This window comes from Cucumis melo, chromosome 2 (assembly GCF_025177605.1).
Source record: "Cucumis melo cultivar AY chromosome 2, USDA_Cmelo_AY_1.0, whole genome shotgun sequence".
In the NCBI taxonomy this organism is placed as follows: domain Eukaryota; kingdom Viridiplantae; phylum Streptophyta; class Magnoliopsida; order Cucurbitales; family Cucurbitaceae; genus Cucumis; species Cucumis melo.
This window is the reverse complement of record NC_066858.1, coordinates 6,862,842-6,868,914: the sequence shown is the minus strand read 5'-3', so window position 1 is coordinate 6,868,914 and position 6,073 is coordinate 6,862,842. Positions and strand designations below refer to the sequence as shown.

The 6,073-nt window shown below is 39.1% G+C and overlaps 1 long non-coding RNA gene across 1 annotated transcript; it reads left to right on the top strand.

Moving 5' to 3' along the window:
• Window positions 1-5,336: 5,336 nt before the first annotated feature.
• On the top strand, window positions 5,337-6,073 carry LOC127148257 (uncharacterized). The gene is made up of 3 exons (XR_007819130.1): window positions 5,337-5,408; window positions 5,470-5,587; window positions 5,698-6,073. It is a non-coding gene; the product is annotated as an uncharacterized LOC127148257 (long non-coding RNA).

The window sequence follows — 6,073 nt, the reverse complement described above, 5'->3', positions numbered from 1 at the left end:
AAAGACAACTGTAGCTTAACTGAGAATGAAGTTATGAACATAAAATTGAATCAAAACATTATTTTTGCAAAGCTGAAAAGAGAAATCACTACTCAACTCTTCCTTTCAGCATTCACATATCTCATTTCATCCATATGATTTGAGAAACATTAAACAAAATACCTTCGAAGATGATAACATTAGATGTATTGACCTAGTGCAAACCAATGATTAATTTTCTGAAATAATTGTACCAAAGAATATGTCTAATACCCTCAAGAATATGTATCGGTAAAGTGAATCTAGGATTCTATTTGAAAATTGTTTGAAACACATTCAAGCATTAAAAGTTCTCCAAAAAAAATTTATATTGTTGTACCATTTGTTGATTATGAAGGATAAGAGAGGATAGTGAACTATCTAGGTCTAAAATTAAGCTAATATAGGATCGGCGTGCTTTGAATATTGTTAGCTTGTTCCAAAGAGAGTAGTCCTGTAGATATAATTTCAAGGCTGTTTGAAAGGATTCAAATGCTTTGTGAAATTCTCTGGACAAATTATAAAGGACACCATGTACTATGTTCACATCATCATCATTAGTGAACATTTGTGCAACTTAGCTAAATAGGTCAGCTACCTGTACATACAGAAAGTAGAATGATGCGTAGTTTTATACCAAAGAGAGAAATTTACTTGATGACTATCATCTTAGTTCCATTAACAATCCATACATATAACTACACGTCATTAAAAATAACTACACATTTCTAAATTTTGCAGAATTGCAACCAATCCATACATATAACTACAAATTAAGAATAAATTATGCTTAAAACACTGGAGAGAAAAGGGTTATACATAGGTAAGGTAATGCATATAGAGTTATACATATAATTTCATGAGAGCGTACCTGATGAGTGGCAAGGATCGTTTTAGCCATAAGGACACAAAACACAGACTTATATTATAAGTCAGTCTACAGAACCTAAAACTTAGGCTCTGATACCAACTATAACGACCCAACTTTCCGGACTAAGCTGAGGTCACTACTCAGTACTAAGACTCGACCACACAACACAAAATTTATAACGGACCGGTTACGATTTCTTAAAACGTTAGAAATATTACAAAAACAGTTTCGGGCCCTATTTTAAATCACAGTCACAAAAGTTTCAAATAAAAACTCAGGCCATCAGTTCAAAATCACAAACCAAATATTCTAACAAAATACATCAGTGGAAGCAATAAGAAAACCAGACGCGTCCATATGGCCTTCACGCATCCTTCCTGCCTCTCGTCGGTTTACCCCTCGCTGTACCCTTACCTGAAAATTAAAGAAGAGAAAAGGGTGAGTATAAACATACCCAGTAAGGGACCCACTACTGGGCCCGTTAGGGAACAACAGTTAACTTCCTATTCAGGGGTACCCTACATAACAGTCTAGTGGTTCCGTAGAACGCACATATCAGTCTTGTGATCCCGAAGGATACACCTATCAGTCTAGTGATCTCGAAGGATGCACATATCAGTCTAGTGCCCCCGAAGGATGCACATATCAGTCTAGTGCTCCCGAAGGATGCACATATCAGTCTAGTGCTCCCGAAGGATGCACATATCAGTCTAGTGCTCCCGAAGGATGCACATATCAGTCTAGTGCTCCCGCAGGATGCACATATCTGTAAGGTACACTACCCCATAGATGAAGCTAACCGTTACCCCTCAGTCCATACTAAACCGTCTACCACAGTCATACCCCATCAACACTCATATTACAATTTCGCCATAGGCTTTGCCAGTCAAATAGTATAGATTTAAACAACTACACCCTCAGTTGCTATACGCGTTTCCAATTCGCACACCATTATGGTAACCCCTAGACCCAATCAACTAATCAATCAAAATCGGACTCACTGTCCTTCCCCGTCCAAACTCCATGATCAATGTCCAGACCAATGACTACCACGTACCTAACCCTAACTTCAAGGTCCATCGACATACAATTCCAATCTACAACGTATCCCATTAACATAACCACACTATACCGAACATCCAGCATCGGGGTCTACTAGGAAGTAACTCCTTATACCCGATAGCACACAAGCTACAACTAGCGGTCGCGTTACCTTTACATCAGACAAGAGTGTAGTAATAATGCTTGAAAGTCAAAACACACATATATTCATTGGGTACAGTTACTAACGTGTAATCTCCTGCGGACTACTACGTTTCCAGCCTCAATCCGAGGACCAGTAGTAGGAAAACCCTTACCTGATACTCGGTTATGCCCCTCGATCGAGTCCACGCTCAACTGATCCACCTAAACGAAAGCACGAAGGTTTTAATCGATGATACTAGTAGAAGTCATTTTAAATGGTCCTAAGCAACCTCCGCTGACTTACCCAAGGAAAAGGAGAGCTATCTCTGAACAAGCCTGCCACGGAACCCGAGAACTTAAACGTCAACTCCTTAATACCTTCAAGGGAGGAAAGGTAGGACCAAATCTTATTTCAATATTCAAATTCGAATCGGACGCAGCAACATTAGGAATTTCATCAAAATAATCCTTACCGAAGACTCACCGTGACCCGAAGTGGAGGAAGGAAGGCTTAGGTGGCTCGGTGAACAGGGAGCTCGGCTTGGCTTGGAGGCGTTCGGCTCGGCTCGGCTCGGCTCACCCTCGGCTCGGCTCGGCTTGGCCTCGGCTCACAGCTCGGCTTATGGCTCGGCTCAACTCGGCTCGTGGCTCGGCTCAACTCGGCTCGCGGCTCGACTCAACTCGGCTCGCGGCTCGACTCAACTCGGCTCGCGGCTCGACTCAACTCGGCTCGCGGCTCGGCTCAACTCGGCTCGCGGCTCGGCTCAACTCGGCTCGCGGCTCGGCTCAACTCGGCTCGCGGCTCGGCTCACGGCTCGCGGCTCGGCTCAACTCGGCTCGCGGCTTGGCTCACGGCTTGAAACACGGGTCGGACTGGAAGCGGGTTCTCGGGTCGGGTCGGCTTGAAATCGGGCAACCACAACGACAAACCTTCGGGCGTTCGACGACGGAGATGCGTCGCGGCTGGGTGGAGTCCGACGACTGGCTCTGCTTCCATGCGGCGGAGGACGACGGTTTGACGGCGGACACGGTCGGACGAAGGACGCACGGCGACGTCCGAGTGTTTGAAACCGAGAGAAGACCCGAAATGGTAGGGAGCCGCGGCGGACGAAAATGATGAAGTCGAAGACGTTGCCGACGCCGGAGACGGAAATGGGGACGGAACGCGACGGAGAAGATGGGGACGGAGGCGACGGCGTGTGCGGAAGAGAGATGGTGGGAGGCGGCGCCGAAACGAAGAGGAAGGAAAATAGGCTACGACGGCGCGAGGGAGAGAAAACGAAAACGGACGAGGGGGAGGGGGTATGCCGCGCGCGCCTTAGGGTTTTTTTTTTAAAAAAATTATTATATATATATATATATATACTAACTTATAATAATTATAAATAATAATAATAATAATACTAATAATAATAATAATAAAAGATAATATTAATATTAAATTATATATAAATATTATAATAATTAACAATAATAATAATAATATAATTAATATTATATTATTATTATATAAATTTACAAATATTAATTTAAGAATTTCAGAAATTACTCCAAAATTTAAAATTTCCGAAAAATTTACGCAAAACGATAAAAGTTTACCTCGAAAATTCGGGGCGTTACAATATCATTACAACTTATTAACAAATTTTAATTCTCTGCTACTCAACATTGTAAAGAGAGGAGAGAGAGATCATTGAGATCATATTCATATCAACAAAAAAATGGCAACAATTGAAAACAAGAAAATTCCCGAAATCAAGAGATGGATGAAACATCAGATCATATATCATCACACTAGAAGAAATCTGGTCTTTAATGTCGGGTGGAAAAAATAAAAAATAAGCTTTAATGTCGGTTTTCAAAAGGCGGATGTTTAATGTCGGTTTTAAACATCATATTTTTTAGAACCGACATTAAAGGTCTTTTTATTTTATTTTTTATTTTTTTAATTTTGTAAAAGGTTAAATTTTTTTCTCTCTTACTTTACTCTTTTCTCCTTTCTTCTCTACCAAACCCCATGAAAGAAATGTTTTCTCTCAACATTTCTTCCCTTTCTTCCTTTCTCAATCTCATCACTTTCTCCCCTCTCTTCTCTGATCAGTCGCCGTCCCTACCATCACAACCATCTCTCATACCCAGCTCGTGCTCGTTCGTCATCGTATTTCTTGTATCATTTAAAAAATCTTCATTCTTTCACTTTGCATCAAGAAAAAAAATCACATTCAATCTCGCAAGTCTCTCATCTCCCTACACTCGCCATCGGTGGATGGAGTATTAATGTTACCTAAGGTAGCTGACGGAGATAAAGATGTCAAAGTATTGACATCAGCTAAGCGGAGGGATCGAGCGAGCTTTTTCGGTGTGTTTAACACCTTTTCGGCATTTTATCGACGTTCCAATGTGAAGAGAGAGCACCAACGTCCGACGTTGGCGTGGGTTTGACGACATTCTAAGCGGACCCTTCCAGCGTTTGTTTGGCTTCGAGGTTTGAATGGTTTGGCAGTAGATTAGAGTGATTTTCTGGTGAGTTTTAGTCGTATATATTCTGTTTTAGCCTTGGGTTCTTCTTGGGTTTGCAATGGGGTGTTCGACACGTAGGTCTTCGGGTCTCCGATTTGTGTGAAACTTCTAATTTCTAATTTTATTTATTTATTTGAAACTTCTCATTTTTGATTGAATTTTGATTGAATTGATATAGAACCTTCCTCTATTATGTATATGCCTGTATTTTGATTGAAATGTTTGTTCCTGTATCATTTGTAGGAAGCAAGAGCAGTTAAAGCCATAAAGTTAGAATTTCCTAAATTGACAAAGTTAGACATTGATTCAAATGCTTTTAGAAAAGTAAAGAACTTGGTTATACTCAAAGTTAAGAATCTTAAATCTTCAAAAATTAGTACTCTTGATTTTCTACCTAATAGTTTAAGGTGGATGAGTTGGTATGAGTTTTGCAGGTACATAGTGACTATGGTTACAATGTCTTTGAACTTGGGAGCTGTAGTTGTCATGGCTGGTCAGTTTTTTCTTTTTCTTTTTTTCTTTTTGTATAAGAATTCTTACGCTAAATAGCTTTGTGCATGAGAATTCATTTTTGTTTATATTTGTTTTGTTTTGTTTTGCAGTATTTGGGATTCTCAGATTACAAAGATTATTTCACCTGTAAGTATTACTCACTCATTAATGTTCATATAATTTTGTCATAAAAACACACAAAAAAGAACAACACATACTTAAAAATTTTGAACTTTTTGTTTCCTTGCAGTTTCATTCTTCTTTGTTGGATTCTCACAGTTTTGTGTTGGATTTTCTTTGGCTTGTACCTTTTCTTGAACAAGTAACTCTCTTCGGCCTCTCTTTGAACTCAAAATAAATAATTGATTTTGGTTTGATTTTAGTTTCTCGAGTGACACTTGCAAAGCTCTTGAGATGTTCCAAGAAAATCCCAACAACAACAGCCTAAGTTCTATTCTCCCATGTGAGCAACTTCTAACTGCAAAATCAGTTCTCACTGATGTAAGTTCAGAGATTTATTATATATATACATACACAATACATTTTTTATTATTAACTTAATTTAATTACACAAACTATAATAAACTTTTTACTTTTTAATATTTTTGCAGGTTAACACACAAATTGCTATATCATATCCAGACATTGCTTTGGTTTGTAATCCTTTCTCACAACCTCCTTATTATGAATACCAACCTCAAAGCTGTGCAGCAAACACCATCCGTATTGGAGACATCCCTAAGGTAAATATGTTACGACGTACAACGTTGTTGCTAATATTGTTCACTTTCAGCAGCCTAAATGTAACCATAGTCACTATTCCATACTTGAAATAAGCATATCTCCAACTCTTCTTCAATATTAAACTTCCAACTGCTCCCCAAAATCCAATTATAAATCCAATAATTATCGAAATTCTTTTTGGTGGTGTTGTTTCAAATACTTAGTTTCACAATTTTGAAAAGCGGGAAGTTTAATTATGTGAAG